This window comes from Parasteatoda tepidariorum, chromosome 1 (genome assembly GCF_982258835.1).
Source record: "Parasteatoda tepidariorum strain Cologne lab strain chromosome 1, Ptep-v5.0, whole genome shotgun sequence".
NCBI lineage: Eukaryota > Metazoa > Arthropoda > Arachnida > Araneae > Theridiidae > Parasteatoda > Parasteatoda tepidariorum.
This window is the reverse complement of record NC_141755.1, coordinates 122,814,694-122,833,644: the sequence shown is the minus strand read 5'-3', so window position 1 is coordinate 122,833,644 and position 18,951 is coordinate 122,814,694. Positions and strand designations below refer to the sequence as shown.

At 26.2% G+C, this 18,951-nt stretch overlaps 1 protein-coding gene across 31 annotated transcripts in view; it reads right to left on the bottom strand.

The window, feature by feature from the left end:
• Positions 1-795: 795 nt before the first annotated feature.
• The window catches only part of LOC147816857 (integrator complex subunit 11-like), a 61,383-nt gene continuing 43,227 nt past the window's right edge, over positions 796-18,951 (bottom strand). For 24 of the 31 annotated variants that reach the window (XM_087161877.1, XM_087162013.1, XM_087161775.1 and 21 more), the window contains 2 exons: positions 7,466-7,590; positions 796-1,019 (listed from right to left, as the gene is read on the bottom strand). The gene's annotated coding sequence lies outside the window, so the exon portion shown is untranslated. The remainder of the gene's footprint in view (positions 1,020-7,465; positions 7,591-18,951) is intronic. The other 7 variants (XM_087162510.1, XM_087162243.1, XM_087162332.1 and 4 more) reach the window with 1 other exon arrangement.

Here is an 18,951-nt window from a genome sequence, read left to right as displayed (position 1 = left end):
AAATTTTTTAATGTATTTTTTAAATTTAAATTATTTTTTGTAAAAAAAAGTATTTTTTACACAGTGCAATCCCTTAGTCTAGAATATGTGCCAAGCATATGCTATGTTTCCACTTATTAATACATTTTCAAACTAGGTAATTTTTCTAATAATAATCTCTTATAATTTTTCCTTTACTGTGCTGTACTACTTAAAAGCAGAATAATAAAATTGCTGTCCAAATTTATAAAAATAATGTATCTCACAAGTAATTGTGCAAATTTTAACTTGCAGTCTATATATATGTATATAAATTATAAAACATAATAAATATATAATAAAGCTAAAAATATAGAGCCTTAAAATGAAAGCTGTGTGTTTTTAAGTTATACTATTGTATCCTATACAGAAATAAATACAACCTACAGCTGATAATATTAAGAAGCTGCCTACAGATGATGATTTAGTGTGGTATTGATCATGAAGTCGTGTTCTGTTGATTATATTAAGTCTTGCAGCAAATTTTGCAAAAAATAAGTGTATTGTACAAAAATGTACAAATGTAGCCAGCTGCTAATATAATCCTATACAGAAATAAATACAGCCTACAGCTGATAATATTAAGAAGCTGCCTACAGATGATGATTTAGTGCGGTATTGATCATGAAGTCGTGTTTTGCTGATTATATTAAGTCTTGCAGCAAATTTTGCAAAAAATAAGCGTATTGTACAAAAATGTACAAATGTAGCCACCTGCTAATATAATGTAATAAATTGAATGTACCCTGGAATTAGCTAAATACATAATTAACACAGTTTATTGCATACATTTTATTTAAATACAAAGACATATCTATAAACAACACAAAAATTACACAAATTTCTATTTATATTTCATATTCAATATAAAAAATAATAAGGACAACAGAGAATTTAAATATTTTTGTCCACATAGAATCACTTGGGCGTAACAATAGAAGAGTTCTGAAGAACTTCAATAAATCAACTACAACAAACAATGCTTGACATTATTCAAAATCCTGAAAGAGAGGATAAAATAAAAATTATGCAAATCATAGATTTTAAGCAACATAAGTATTTTTGTGAAAATGGGCTTTTAAAACCAAAATTTTATCTTGAAAAGTTCTTGCTTACGTCATTTTATCAATACATTTTGATTCATTAAAATACCTATTGTAACACCATGCAGATATACACCAGCCTTATAATTTAGAAAGATTTTGAACATAAAAATCCTTTTTGAATGAAATTATTGAATAGTGAAACACAAACCCATTAAGATTGACACCTAGTACATGAAAATCTGGCTGTTAAATTAAAAGTTATTCAGGGTGCTCACTTTTTTTATTTTGTGCACACCTTTTATCAGAAAATATTTAATTAATTTTCAAAAACTTACTGTTTTTTTTCCTTCTTTATTTTATGGTGCTCAATTTTATTGCTTTTAATATTTAAAATGATTATGAAGATTGATAAAATGATTATTCTAATGTAAATTATTGTTTCAAAGAAAGGTATAGAAGAAAAATTATTTTTAAATATATACAACTTACATACTGATACGAATTTATCAATCATATTTCCTTTTCGCTTTACTTTCATGATTAAATTTTTAATTGTATTCCTTTGACAAAAAAAATTTCAAAATTTACAATATTTTTCGAATTAAAATATACATCAAAACGATAATATGTAATCAAATTGAAACCAGTTCAGCAATAAATGAAAAAATTTTGCTCAAAATTTGCTAGTTGAAAAAACAGATAATTTTCCAATACTCTAATAACTTTATATTTTAATAAATTTTTAAATTACTTCAACGGTGATGCTTTCTGAAATTTATATGTTTTCCGTACATAAAAAGAAAGAGAATTAGACAAGAACAGTTGTAATTAAAAAAAACAAACTATCAATGACAGATTTGACTAAATCACAATTTCAATAATGTCTCTATGCAACTGGTATAGATGTAAGACAAAAATGGACAAGTTTACATAAATATTATACATAACATTATTTACATCTCTGAAGAAATTTATTTTCTTCAATTTTTATTTTATTTATTTAGTTACTTTTTTAACTAAAAATTTTTGTTACATACTCCATTACCATGCCAACTACAGAGTTCTCCTTTAGAATAAAAAAGGACAGGGTGCTTCCTCACACAAAAGAGTACATTGAGTTTTGAAAGGGCTCTTACTTAACACCATAAATATTTAACAAAATGTGTAATAGCTGAATTTGATCTTCAACGATTGTTAAATTACCCTCATATTTCAAAAAGGAATTTTCACTCATTATCAAAATGAGAGAAAAATTTGTAGTTTATAAAAAAAAAAAAAAAAGACATGCTAAAAGAGAATCACTGTGCACACATTTTTTCAAAAAAATAAATAAATAAATATACAAAAATATTTATTGAAAAAATAATTTAAAAATCCCTTAATAAATTAATTAATCCTAACAAAGTAAATATTTATACTGGTATTAGAATCAAACCTATCAACAAAGATAATTTTAAAAGTGTGTAATTATCATTTAAACATTAAATTTTTTTAATGGAATATGAACAAAAAGACATTGTCATCAAAGGGCAGTGAGGGCGGGTGGCCCTTCCCCAGGAAGTACACTGCATACTACATGCATTTTCATTTGATACAAAAAAATTAGTTGCCATTTTCCGTATATAGGTGTAGCAGGTGCTCCATATGAGCCACTTACAATATATACTTTTCAAATTTCACTAAAAAATTTTGTACAAATATACATGCATTAAGGGGCACAAACCAAAAGAAACAAAACTTATTGAAATCTAATGAATAATTTGGAGGATAGCTGGACTGAAAGTATTTAACCTGTTTGATTGCCAGAGGACAGAAAAGTTAAAAAACAATCAACATTTCAATATGGAATTAAATTGGTTCTGGTGTTTTTCATCTCCCCTAACTCATAAGAGAATCGTAAGATATCTATAATTTGTTTGCTTACTTAAATGTTAGTTTTGAGACTCTAAATGTGTTTAATTTTTAAACTTCTGTTTCAAGAAAACTTTTTTTGTTGAAAAGGTGAATTTTGCCTTAAATGAAAAGATTTCCTTCTATTTACGAATAGATAAATAAGTGAAATGTAGGTGTTACTAACACTGCTTTTTAGTTATGATAAATTAAATTTACCTACACATTTAATTAATTTTTTTAAGAATTTTTAACTTTTATGAGACATTTCACGTGCTTAGACTAAAAATAGGTTTTCTTATTGGAAAAAATTGTTCTGCCAAATAATATCTTTGAAGGCATTCAATACTGTACAAGTTAGTTTCAGGATGCTTCAAATCGGTACTTTATCATAACTTTTTCTTCTCTAACATAAACTCAATTAAAATTTTATTGTGCTTAATATGAAAAAAATATTTTACAAACATGAATATAAAATTTGGAAATATAATTTTTTTTTCATTGAATAGGGAAGAGAACTATGAAAATGAAAAACCATTATTAAAATATAAAACAACATACTCTCACTTCTGCACCAGATCTTTTATGTGCCTTTTGCACATATACAAAACTTTTCAAAGGATCATTATATAGGAAAATAATATTAATTATCATTTGTTTATGCGTGGTTCAAAAAATAAATATTTCAATTATGCGGACAATTTTTTAAAAAAATAGACAAAAATTTTAATTTGTTCTCTTTAAATAGGAAAAAAATAATCACATTTTTTTTAGAAAAAAGTGTTTACATTTAAATTAAAGCAAATGAACAATTTTCCTAACAGATAAAATGAAATATGCTACTGGATCTAGTGAAATAGTTCATTTTTCTTCCCCTTGTGACTTTTCATGCTTATTGTTTCTAGGAAGACATTTTTTCTATGAACTTGAATAAGGTGTCTCATCTGTACAACAACCATATTGAAACCACCATATACACTACCGGTCAAAAGTTTGCGAAAATTTTGAAATCTACAAAAAAAAGGTCTAAATTCAAATGTTCATAGAACTACGAAAAATCATTCAAAATGCATAAAAATTTGATATGTTCTAAAGTGAACCTTCTACAGTTAGATACATATGATCAAATTGCAATACTTCGTTTTTTGCGAACTGAATCCAGCTTTTCATCATGGGTTGTTTCTATGGTGAAAAAAGTTGTTAAGTTAGAACGCTTGCCAAACTTGCAAAAAAAAATTTTTGCACTTTCTGCTGATAGAAAATAGATATTTGAACCGTTCTATGTGAGTCCTCAAAATTTCAGATCGATTTGATTTTTTTTGACGAAGTTATAGAATTTTGAAAAACATGTGTACTATTCTCGATTTTTGAGCACTCCACATATGCGGTCTTTTGGTCCATACATCTTCTACCAAAGAACTTTTTAATTTTAACGTTTTCTATATTTTCAAATAATTAATATTGGTTATAAAACAAATATTCTTATTCGTTATTGTAATTATTGTTATTAAAAAGAATTTATTATGAATATGATTAAAACAATGTCTCATAGATGTCACATTTCATCGAAAATTTGTTTGTTCTTGCAAACGATGCTCTGATATTTCGAATAGAAATCAGTTATGGGACATTTTACAACAGGAATGGAACTCTATATCACTTAAAGTGATTAATGGTTTGTTATAACGAATGCCACGCATATGTAAGGCAATAATAAAAGTAAAAGGTGGATGGTTCGAGGAATCTAAGATTTAAATGTTAATTTATTTAATTACAAAATACGAATAAGAATATGTTATATATTTGACCTGTTGTAAATAAAATAGTTTAGTAAAAATGCGAATTTTTTATACTACTGATATTATTTTTTAGAATTATTTATGTAATTATTGTTATAACTTTTTATTTTAATTTAATGTAAAGTAAAAATATCACAACAAGACTAATACACATGAGCAATAAATATAACAATAATAATTACAATAAAGAATAAGAGTATTTGTTTTATAATAATCATTAATTATTTGAAAATATAGAAAACATTAATATTAAAATTTTCTTTGGTAGAAGACGTATGGACCAAAAGACCGCATATGTGGAATGCTCAGAAATCGAAAAAAGTACACATATTTTTCAAAATTCTATAACTTCGTCAAAAAGAATCAAATCGATCTGAAATTTTGAGGGCTTACATGGAACGGTTCAAATAACTATTTTCTATCAACAGAAAGTATAAAAAATTTTTTTTGCAAGTTTGGCAAGTGTTCAAACTTATCAACTTTTTTCACCATAGAAACAACCCATGATGAAAAGCTGGATTCAGTTCGCAAAAAACGAAGTATTGCAATTTGATCATATGTAACTAACTGTAGAGGGTTCACTTTAGAACATATCAAATTTTCACTCCATTTGAATGATTTTTCGCAGTTCTGTGAACATTTGAATTTAGACCTTTTCTTTGTAGATTTCAAAATTTTCGCAAACTTTTGACCGGTAGTGTATATACCACCCATATGCTTTGAAAATTTATCATGTACAGTTTCTTTCCCACCACTGATTAAAACATTAGTTTTTGGTAAATGAATGTTATAGCGATTACTATTATTCAGTTTCAGAGAAAACAGAGATGGCGAAAAAGTTTCTCAAAGTCATAAAAAAGAGTTAGAAGGATTAGCCACTACTCATAACTATTTATAGTTTAATTCAGCAATTGAAACTTTTCTTATTTGTATAAACTTACTGTTTCTGAAATCTTATGCACTTTTTCTCTTGGTCCCAAAGACTGGTGCAGAAGTGAGCATTTACGGTATTCTATTAATGAATTCTCTGAATATATTAAAGTGCCCCTAATCCTTCTTTAAAATCATAATTAAAATAATAAATAAAATTTCTCAAAATAATATTAAATTGCTTATGCACATCAAAGATTCTAAAGACGATAAAAACTATAAGCTAAATAGTTAATCATCGACTAATGAATTTAAAAATTAGTCTGTATCAGTGGAATTGGTTGATAACAGTTGTTTTTCTTAATTTAATTGATTTAAAATAGAACAGTTTCACATAAAAGCTGTTTTTTAAATTTATAATTGATTTTGAAGAAAACTCTTCCAATTGATTATAATTAAATATTTATCTTTTATATATGGTATGCCACCTATTACAATCATCATTTGCATTTAAACCCTGCTGCAGTAAGATTGACAGGCAAACAACAACCATTTTGCTCCAACCAACAGATTATGTAAACTAAATTATCAAGAAATAAAGCTGCCAGATTTTTTCGTTAATCTCTGTTTCAGACTACTTGTAAATTTACTTTTAAATTAGAGTTCAATGCAATAAAAGAACATTGTGTGTAACAAACTAGTCATTATATCAGTCTATCACTTTTATATAAAACTCAATATAAGGATTTGATGTTTAGTGTAACGAAAAAAAGTTTTTAGGGACAAAATGACTATAAACTTAGCTTTCAGTGATTTGTTTGGAAGTAATCATAACTTGTTTTGTCAATAGAGTAAGAGCTGAATTTGGAGCATTTCAGTTACTTGGTAAGCTAAGTCGACAAGCACAGAGCTACAGTACAGATTTTAGTACTCTAACTAGTCGGAAAGTAATATTAATTTCAATCGCAAGCTACGATTGTTACAAACATAAAAGCGATAAACCAATTAAGAATAATAGATGCAGTAAGTAATAAGAAAACTTACAAAAATTCACGGAGGACTGGCACAGACTTTCCAACATTTAAAGAGCAAGAAAAAAAAATAGTTTTCATACGGTATTGAGCAATATTTTGCATTTACTATAAAAACGCTTTAAAATTGTATGTTTTTTATGTAAATATTAACTTGAGATCTACAACAAAACAAAAAAAAAATTTCACCTAACTTTCAGCAAAAATTTAAAAAGCATTACACAATGGTAACACAGAAAATTTGAATAAAATTGTTTAGAAATCAGAATGAGAAAAATAACTTGTAGGTCAGGAAACTTTTTAATCAGAATTGTCAACAATAAAACAACAAAATTTTATAAGTTTGACTCTAGGATCACAAAATATAAGGTAAGCATTGAAAATCTTTCAAATAGTTAATTGAAAAATTTTAATTTCCACTAAAAGATTCTGCGCAAAAAATGACTATAAATTTAGCTTTCAGTGATTTCGAAGCAATTATAACTTAATGTTTTTAGTTAAATTAGCATTCTTTGTTTTGTCAATATTTTTTATGCAAAGGGTCAGATGAGGATAAGGTCCACTATACATAGGGCAACTTAGTTAAAATCTTTAATGTAAAAATTAACTGAAAATGTGTCATAAAACAATAAAGAATATAAAAAGTTTGTTACTTCAAAAAAAAGTGGTTGCTTTTCTTTGCTATTAAAATTAATGATTAATATCTTTTAGAATGTATGAATTAATCAAGTACAAACAATTTTTTTAAAAATTAGGACGAGAGAAGGCCTTTAGAATAAAAAAAAAAAAAACAGACAAATAAATAACTTACTTCTGACTCTGGCTGGAGGTGTGGATACAGAGGAAGACGTTGACTTACAGGATGAACTGGTAGAAGACAGAAGAGAAGATGAAGAGTTGGGATTCAAATCCTGGGAGCGAATCAGTGCCGATCACCTGCCAAGAAACATAAGATAATGAATGACAGATACATAAAAATAGAAATTTAAACAAAAAATAAATATAACTTTCAAAAGTAAAAAACTTTTGGATAAAACATATTTCTTGAGAATCCCACTATATTATGTTCTTTTAGTTTTATTACCAGGCAGTGAAACATTTTTAACAGCAATTTCTGGTAAGACTAATTTTTATATAAAAATTTTATTACAAAATTTTAACCTTTTGCCGGCCTTTCATCAGCCACCAAAGCTTTATCCAATGCTTCGCACAGCACTCAAACCAAGAAAGAACTGTTCATAGGCCTTGGAGATAAAATTTAACATGAAATTTGTATTTAAATGTAGTAGTGTTTTTTCTACCTTAAGACAAGAAACTCAACTAATATCAAGGAAGAGGAATAAAATTGGAATAGTTATCAAGTTGTAAAATAAAAAATAAATAAACTGCTACCATTAAAGTTTATTAAATTTATCTGACAAAGCAATTAAAAAATAATTAAATATTAATGTACTAGAAATTAACTTTCTTTTTTTTAACAATTAGACCTATAAGCTAACAAATATCACTGCTGATGTCATTTGTAAAATACTTGAAAATATGAATTATCAAAAGTTAAATTTAAAACAATGTGTTATGCTTAATCAAGCAGAAAATTCCATTTTTTTTTTTTTGCTCATTCTGCTTGAACAGTTTGTCATATACTGTTTGAACAATGACAGTGACCTTCTTCGTGCTCCAGATTATTGATATGTCAAATGTCATTGCTTTCGGACGGCTGATTTATGAATCTCATTCATTGTAGGCATTCATTTATATATATATATAGAATTTCTTTGTCTAGTGATATTAATTATAAGGATCAGACCATAGCTAATGAAATTTAAAATTGCTTTCATATTTGGAAAAATAAGTACTTACATAATATTAACTTGTATAATCACAAAACTAGAGAACTAGTAAAACTAGGGAACAAAACTAGGGATCTAGGAACATTCTTTCAAAATAGGTGAATCGTATTTTAAAACAAAACACGGATATTTTAAGTTAGCTTTCCTACTATCTTAAATTTACAGAAGAAGTCAGAGTGGTGCAAAACTTAAATTTTGCTGTCTAGACAAAGGAGGTATTGTTTCAGATGAATTTGTTCATGTTAAATCGAAAAATAGAAATCAAATCCCAATCAATAGAACTAAAAGTTAATGTGGTTTAATGAAAAAACAATGCAAATTTAGACTTATAAATATTTAAGCATCTGACATTGCTGCCTGAGCAAGTTAGGTATTGTCTCGTACGTTACATTTAGTTTAAATTGAACACGATCAAAAGAAAATAATTAAAATAGTTGCTCTAAATCCAAACCAAGTTGTTAGAGTAAGACCAAAATTTGAAGATATTCAAAAAGTTCATGATGAAATAAAAAAGAAGAAAGAAACATTTTTGCAAAAGAAACCCAGACAGTCCAAAATGTGTTTAGCAGAAGACAAGAGTTTTAGAGGCTTTATGTTTTGATTTACACTTTTTATCGCAGTCTAGAGAAGTGATTTTGAAAATCAAAAAAGACACTATCCAAAATAAAAATTTTAAAATTTAGAATAAAAAATACAATTTTACCTATTTGTGTGTTTAAAATTGCTATTTAAACACGTGAAATATTATTATCCGCATATATTATTTTATTCTGAATGTGATTTTAAAAAAAAAGCCAAAAATACAAAACTAGAAGTTTTACCTGTAAAAACTTTTAAATTACCCTTTAAATAAAAAAAATTAATATACATGAGGCATTGCTATCAAATATCTAGTTCAATTCGGAATGCTTCATAGTTTGGAAGTTATAAGGGTTTTAATGTCCAAATAGGTTTAACTCATTATCTATACCTTTTATATATGATAACTCTTAAAACTATAAAATTTTTTATCCCATTTATTTCGGTTTTGATTTAATTCTATAAGGCATAAAAAATTATTAAGCCATACTTAATGTGTTAGATAATGTTTAAATTCCATCCACACCTTCCAGCTTAACGTTATTCAACTTTTTATGACTAAGATAACGTTTCTTTCTAATAAAACATTTTTCGTTGTTGTTTGGTTTTTACTGCATTTTTTTAGCAATCTTTACAGTACTATGATAATTTTAAGTACTCAAAGAGCTTTTCTTTTGCGTTCTTTCAAATGCACAAATTTTTCAAAATTATTATCATCATCATTACTTTTTCCCACGTCTTGTACTGCTGTCAAGATAGGAAAGCAAATCTCCAGTTGGCATTAAAAGTAATATGATCATGTAGTACATAGATATTTCACAATACATAGACACTCTAACAGCTGCAGACACCTTTAAATAGCTGTATAGTTGTTTAAAAACAAAAGTTAAAAGAGTGCACAGGGACTTGAACTTTACTTAGCACCATGCATATATACTGTATTAAGATATTGCTTTATCAGAGTGGCCATACAAATCAGATTTCAAATTTCCCTGATTTTTCCAGGTTTTCCAGATAAAAATCTTAAAATTTCCAGGTTTTTGTTTCTTTTTTCTTATTAAGTGTAGGATGTGTACAAGAAAAGTGTCTATATTACAAAACATTTTATTCAAAATGTTATTTTTTAAACATATCATCTTGAAAAACATAATTTATTTTGATAGTTTGGCAAGATTTTTTTTTTTTTTTTAATGTTTTGGTACGAAATTTTGAATCAAAAATCATACATTGACCAACATAAGAGTAAAATTAAATATTAATATATAGTTAGTTCTTAAAAAAATCTTTTATTTAAAATTCAAATATACTATTAAAGGTTAAAATGAAATAGAAAAAAATTAGGATTAATGCAACAATTGGTCGACAAACATTGCTGTTAGCGATTGTAAAAAAAATGTGTGTGATTGGTTGGTTTGCTGAGAAAAAATAATTCGCAGATTTCTTTGAATGGGAGTAGAAAAGCTTTCAGAAAAAGAGTGCATATAAAATCTATTGTTATTCAATTATAACCAGCTAATTTTTGGAGAATTTTATAAAGTTGAGAATACAAAGACATTTTGTCAAAATAAAAAAAAATTACCACCAAAGCATCGGAACAAACTTGAGTCATAAATGGATTCAGCTCAAGGGCAGAATTTAAAAACAGAAACTAATATCCTAATCCCTTCTTCCACCTCCACCAGAATCTTTCCTACATTGCACAGTCCCGTAGCTGTCAAAGGTTTCCACATTCGTTTAGCAACCGCTGGAGAATTTTATTTGGCATTCTAGTTTAACAAATTTTGATGTAAGCAAAGTATCGCTAAGTTGATGATAAAACTGTTTACATTTAAATATAAAAAAAGTGGGTATAATGGATGAAATAATTTAAATTAAGAAAATTAGTAAATAATTTAAATTAGTGAAATTGAAAAAATTAATCAAAGAAAAAATTTCCAGTTTTTCTTTAAAATTCCCTGATTTTTCCAGGTTTTATCCAGTATAAAGAAATTCCCTGATAATTCCAGGTTTTCAAGGTTTTCCAGGTGGGTGGCCACCCTGTTTATATAGAAACTCCCCTGATTTTGATGTACTTTAATTAAAATAATAAACATATGTAACATACATGAATATGAAAAATAAAAATAACCTATCATTCAAATGGTTTTATAATATCTGACATAAATCCCTACAGAATAAAAACTATCCACTTAAGTTAGTGTTTGAATACCGATATTTAAAGTCTAACAAAAAGTTTTTCTAATAAAAATTTAGGGTCAGTCAATGTTCAAACAAAAACTTGGTGGCTCTGCTTACAAACTCCCACGATTGTACTACATTCTTTTCTTTTAAAGGTTGATCTTTTCGCAAAATAAACTTATTTTACGAGTAAAATAACAGTTATTGTAATTTTATATTGGAGCATTTTCTTAATATTATATATAAAATAATATGAACGATTATCTTGACTTTAAAATAATAGACTGCACCAGAGAAAAAGTGGGAGAATCCTTTCTGCCCCAAAGTCACAGGTGTGCCTCGCTCAAAGTTTCCCCCCCTCCCTTTATAATCACAGGTTCGGAGTTGATGCTAATCCATCGCACTTGACATTATCTTTCTTTCCATAGGGGTTGATAGTCATGATGCGTTTATCTCTGATTGGCGCCATTTAGATAATATTTATTAATTACAAAATTTTATGATTTTACAAAACAAGAATAAAATTCAGAATTTTTAAAGACTGCATTCTTTTGCGCGAGGTTATTTTTAAAAATTTATTTATTGTAATTCGTTTAAAAACTTATTTATTGTTTTCGTTAATATTTATTATTTACAAAATTTTATGATTTCACAAAACAAGAATAAAATTCAAAATTTTTAAAGACTGCTTTTTTTCCGCGAGGTTATTTTTAAAAATTTATTTATTGTAATCAAAATATCAGTATTGTAGAGTTATTTCGTAATATTTTTTAATCCCCTTTGCTCATAGTATTTTATGAAACATAAAGTAAATTAAATATGAAATTTCTTAAGACATTTTTTTAGAGTGTGTTTATTATTAAAATTTATTTATTGATTATTTACAGCAATATTAGTAAATTAGTGTGATTTAATGCAGCCACGTGCTAGGAACTAAACAGGACGAGAAACAGCATTCTTTTTGTCACTAATTTTTTAATATTAATTTATTAGCAATTTTATTCTAAATAGGTTGTCCCATAATTGCGAGATCAATTTTTTTTTTTTTAGAATTCTTGACTAGGTAGAAAAATTACACATAGGTAGTCTTGAAGTAACATTTTAAAAAAGAAAATTATTAAAGATTGACCCAATCTATTAATTACAGTAAATGTAGCATGAAAATATTTAAAAGCCATTCCTTTTTAACATATTTTAAAGGTGTTCGCTTTAGTTCCATACCATTTTTCACTTGAAATAATAAAATTGTATATTAATTATTTAATTCTGCTGTGATGAATCAGGATAATCTTTTATGAATCTTAATCAGCTTCTCAAATATTTACCTTTTGTCAAAAATTTCAAAACTAGCGAAGAGTGGAGTTTATGAAAAAAAATTATTTTGAATGTTTCTGAAATATAGATAGAACAGTTGTGTTCATCAAGGCACTAACATTTCATAACAAATAAATCAGCTATGAAATAAAACTAAGGAAATTTAAATACACACTACCGTGCAATAATAGATAAGACACTATCAGTTTTTCACCTTTTTTTTTTGGAATTTCTCACAAAATACCTAGAAGATTATTTTATGAATTTCAAGAGTGTAATAAATTTTAAAAACTTCAGAGGTGGTCTAAGAGGCCGGCGAGCGAAAACAAGCATTATAGCATCTTATTTCAGAAAATGTAACAGTAAATTTATTAACTCAAAGGACACTTTGTTATTATTTGTAAGAAGTACATAAAATTTCTTAAGCTTATACTATGAAAATATGGAAATTTTTATAGAATAAATAAATAAAAACTTTTAATTGCCATACGATTTTTTCCTAAAACAGGAAAAATACTCAATAAAATAAAAGTTTTGGGAGCAATTTTTCATTAACAAGCATGTTGAAATTAGACCAAGAAAAAAAAATCCTTTAAAATACATTTTTAAAGTAGTTCTTTCCCACCTGCGCTGAAACAAATATTTTTTCCTAATTTTGCAGTATAATTTTTTGAAGATATTCAAATCTTTTTTTCCCACGAGTTGCTAAATACAATTCCCGACAAAATTTTGAAAAAAATTCTTCATACGCTCATATCTTGCGCAATTTTAAACGATTTACTTTCTGTTCAATTTTAAAATTATCTTGTAATTAATTAAAAATTTCTTCAAAACTTTTATTTCATTTCATCCAATATTTTTAAGCTATAGCAAAAAACATCTACAAAATAATCCTCAAATTAGGACAGTGTATGTTCTACATTTACATAGCTGTAAGAGGACCAATTGTACTCGATCTTGAAAGAGTGAAAAATTCTTTTGATTGGATTGAGGTATTACCTATGATATAAGAAAACTTAAGTTTATATTCAATTCAATGCTACTAACCACGATTTCCGATAGACAATTCTTCGTGTAGGGGAATTTATTTATATTATGCTGGATATAACCTATATACTATTCAATAAATATATACTATATACACTAAACAGCCTTGAGGAGAGAAAAAAATTGTAAAATTCGATAAATTTTTATTTTTTGGCACTTTAAAAATTCTATATTCGATATAATATCCACAGCAATTTATAATAAAAGATGTTTACAAGAATGTAACGGTAATTTTAAAAAAAGTTATGATACATTTAACAAAAGCAGGAATTAAAACTTTAGTTTTTCGAATGATACTGAATCTAATTTATCGAAAAATCATTACTTTATTAACAAAATTAGTTTATCTGAGACAACTCAATAAAATATTAGTACAGTAACATATTTGGAAGTTTCTCTAAAGTAGTATAGTATTAAGTTTTAATAAATAGCCGAATTCCTGTAGCTGAATAGCCGAGTTTTAATAAATAGCCGAATTTGCCGAATAGATTTTTCTTTATTATTTTAAGTCTTATTTTTTTATAAATTGATTACAAGAAATCAATTTCAATTTTAGAAGTAAGTGAAAATTTATCAATTTGCTCTAAAATGAATGTGTCAAACAGAACTATTTTATTTCGTCTCAACTTTAGACTAATTCTAGATCTTGAAGTTCTATAGTTATTAAGGTTTATGCCATTAAACTATTTTTAAAAGAAATTCAATAGAGACGTACGAAGAAAGACTTGGAAAGAGAGCTCATCTTATAATTGCCATACCATAAACCTTCGACACATATTAATCAGGCCTTACAATTTTTATTTCGTCGCACCTTCAGACTGATTCTAGATCTCGGAGTTCAACAGTTATGAAGGTTTATGCCATTAAACTATTTTTAAAAGAAACTAAATTGAGACGCACAAAATTCTTATGCGGCTTTAACATTTATGCACGAGCTTTAATTTATCAAGGGCTTAATACTGGTTGTTGTTGTTGTATTTAATTTACGTCGCACTAGAGCTACTCCGGAAAGTCAATTAAAAAAAAATAAATTATTTCATGATATCAGTATTTATTTATTTTTCTTTCAAAATACAGTTGAAAATAATTTAAAAAGAAAATTCATAAATACTCATCTTAAGAAAACTTTTTTTTAATGTTCAGTATGGAAAATATTTACCAAGTAATTTATTAGGAAAGATACGCACCAAGTACTTTGAACTAATTTACTAATAAATAAGTAATTTAAAAATTATATTTTAAATTTCCGCAAGAAAATAAACAGTCTCGTCTTCTTTTTTTTTTTTAACTTTACTAATAATCCATTCCTCCGGAAAGTAAATTAAAAAAACAAAAATATTTCATGATATCAGTATTTATTTATTTTTCTTTCGAAATATAGTTGAAAATAATTTAAAAAGAAAATTCATAAATACTCATCATAAGAAAACTTTTTTTTAATGTTCAGTAAGGAAAATATTTACCAAGTAATTTATTAGGAAAGATACGCACCAAGTACTTTGAACTAATTTACTAATAAATAATTTAAAAATTATATTTTAAATTTCCGCAAGAAAATAAACAGTCCTACGGAAAGTAAATTTAAAAAAAAAAAATATTTCATGATGTCAGTATTTATTTATTTTTCATTTAATCGAGAACTAAATCATTAAGCATTACGTTAGTTACCATTTATCGCAAGAAACGTACAGAAACTAGACAGTATAACTTATAAAAATTAATATGAATTTAAAATTTTCTGTGGACGTGTTTTTCTACTTTGAGTAAATTAGATTCATTCTTATTTTTATTTAATATATATATATATATATATATATATATATATATATATATATATATATATATATATATATATATATATATATATATATATATATATATATATATATATATAAGGCATAAGCCTTATTACGTATTTTTTTAAATAAGCAATTTTTTTATATTTATTTTAATTTTTCTTTACTATTTTATTTGTAGTTAACGAATGTTTAAAAAAATCAGATTGATAAAAATTTTATTCTCGCAAATAAATATGTGTGTATATGCTACCACCTCAGAAAAAAAAAAACATTCTTGACTTCTTTCACATTTTTTCTATTTCAATTAAACTTTAGTGACTTTTTTGTATTAATACTTTCAGAACACAAAAAAATACTGAATTACTGATATACATTCCTTTAAAACGAAGTCCATAATAAGTTGATTTCAGTAATAACATGAACAATACCTAGTGCATAGCTTCATTTAAAATGCTTCTCATATACTAGTATGCAACTTCTTTTGAGAGATGAGAGAATTGGCGAGTTTCTAGACTTCAAGAATTGTAGCAGGATTCAAAGGTATTAAAATACGCCAATGCCAATCTCATTGTGTAACCCCTAAGCTTTCTCGAAGTTCTTCCTCCCTCTCTGCGCCTGAACATCATTAACAACAGGTGTGTTCTTAGGGGGGGGGGACTGTCTTGAGTAGTACAATGGGTCATCTTTTGGGCCAGAGAGGGCATCCCCGAAAAAATAAATTGAAACATAGGGAAACAGAATATGTGATACAGCAGGGGTCCCCAACCCTATGCCCGCGGGCACCATGGCGCCCGTCGATCGGTCTAGGTGCGCCCACTGCTTGTGCCGAACCATAAAATGCCATGCAAATTTTATGCTATGCGAATACATAAGTACACTATCTCAGTAAAGGCAAAGTACTTGATAGATTTTTACATTTAGTTGAAGAAATAAAAAATTGCCTTGTAGCCAAAAATCTAATATTTTTAGAACCAAGAGATACTAATACTAATTATATTCCTGTGTCAAATTAATTTTTGAAATTAAATTTTTGTGCATTATAAGTAGTTTGGATTATTACCTATGTCTATCAACTATAAATTTATCTTGAAAAAATAAATGGTGCCCGCCATTCGACCAATATTCTGGTATTTGCTCTTTGGTATAAAAAGGTTGGGGACCCCTGCAATAGAGGTTTTGTAGTGGGCCAACGACAAATTAAAAAAGAAAAAAAAACGACACATTCTGGAACAGCAAACATATGAAAGGCTAATTTTAAAATAGACCTACGGTAAACTAAGAAACATATAATTTGGTCTATTTAAATGTATTAAAGGTTTTCAAAAAAGAATAATAAAATATACTCTTTTTATTTTCCAAATTACTTAAAAACAGAAAGTACATAGCAGTAGCTGATATATTTCAACACACTTTATTAATGGAACATAGGACGATTCTTAAAACGTTTGAGATCAAATATGTACAACTCTATAATGAAAGTATAAGAATAATTCAAGTTTGTATCAGATAAAAATAAACCATTTAATTTTTAAGCGTTATATAACGCATATATGCAAACAATATTTTTGAGAGGAATTTATTTAAAAACATACAAATTCACTAACTTAAAATTTGCTCATTTTTTAATAAAATGATTTATTGTTAAATATCAAAACATTAGAATATTCAATTTCTTATAAAATTAATTCATGGTCTAACTTATAGTAAATAGAAGTAATTATGTTAATGGTAGTTAATAGAAACAAATATTTTAATAGTGGCTGAAACCTAAGCAGAATATAAATACTTTAATAGTGGCTGAAACCTAGGCAGAATATTGGGGGGGGGGACCTAAAATAGATTCAGAGTATTCATAAATTTATATTTCAATCTCGTGTTTTCTACAGCAAACTATATAAGACAAACTGAACAATTACTTACAAGAATGTGATGATGCAAATTATAATTGAAAAAATGGTTTTCATGAATTAAATTTTTTTTTTATAAGTATGTATGATATACATTTTGTAGGATGCATAATAAGAAAGGGAAATTATTTTGATTTTAGAGGCATTATTAGGTTAAATTACTAATATTAGTAACTATACTAAATTTAACTAATTTTATTTGAAATTAATCCCTTAGAACACAAATTTTTTGAAAAAAAAAAAAATTCTTTTTTTTTATGTAAAAAAACTCTTTAGAACATTGTCAACTTTTCTTTTGGTGGACAATTTCGATATACTGTGCTTTTGTTCCATGTAAAAAGGCTATATTTTATTCTTGAATAAATAAGTGTTATAGCTTACAATCCTATGTAAATAATAAATATCAATAAAACCTTTTTTTTCTTAGCTTTTACATTGTTATTTTCAACTCTCGATTATATTTGAGTGCCAAAAATTTAGCAGCATAAAATATAACGGCGCTTGAATTATCTCAAATGTGCACAGTTAGGCCTGTTTAGTGTGCTTGAATTAACTCGAGCGCACAAGTTACGGGGTTAAGGCATTTCAATGCGTTTTTGTACCAAGAAATTTAAGATATCAAAATTGTACTATGTTGAAAGAAATTATGCAGAGTTTGAAATTAGGATTCGATATTGTCCATTTTTCAGGTACTGAGAGAATATTTCTTAAGATTTTAGGAGACAAATTATATTTTAATTCTTTAGCTTTAATCACAATTTTTTAAATAAAGATTTAAGCACTAGCAAGCTTATTAATAATTACAATCACAATTAATAAATAAATATTCAAAATGATATTAAGGCAGTAGAATAAAAAAATAATTCAATATTTATGCTGCTTAAATATAAGATTTAAAGTATCCCTGTAATTTAGCTTTGTTAAACACATTTATTTAAATGTATTACATTACAATTTCATAAAAATGTCATATTGACGTATTGAAAAAATAGTTAGTATGTTTATAAAATAATGAAAACTAAGTAACAGGATTCAAAATGATAGAAATTTTTCTTTAAAAAAATTCTATTAAAAACAAAATAAATAAATTTGAAAAAATCTTAGTAGAAGGGTTTAAATCTTGTTTGTATTGATGCTTTATAATGTTCAAGAAAACCATGTTTCAATCCTAGCATTATCAAATTCATAGATGTCAGAAATCGAAGGTATAGGTAAAGGGTCCTTTAACTCAATTCTATTCTTTAACTTTTCCATGCTAAAATAACATTATTTCTTCTAAAATAACATAACATTCTATTATAAATTGGAAATCGGTAATATGAACTTTTGTTTTTTTTATTTACTTCTAAGAAAACAACTTTAGTATTCAACATTTAAAAGACATTTCATTTTGGAAGAAAAAAAAAAAAAAAAAAAAAAAAAAAAAAAAAAAAAAACTATTAAGCAAGACAAAAAAAAGAACTGTAATAGAACTTTAAAAATTTTTATTCATTCATATTTCAAAAAAAAAAATAAATAAATGTGCATTAAGTATAAAAAAAAATGTTAATTGTCTATATCTATTATGCAATAATTGATGTATGTATCTTTTTTTAAGTAAGCGTCAATTGAGGGCAATTGTAT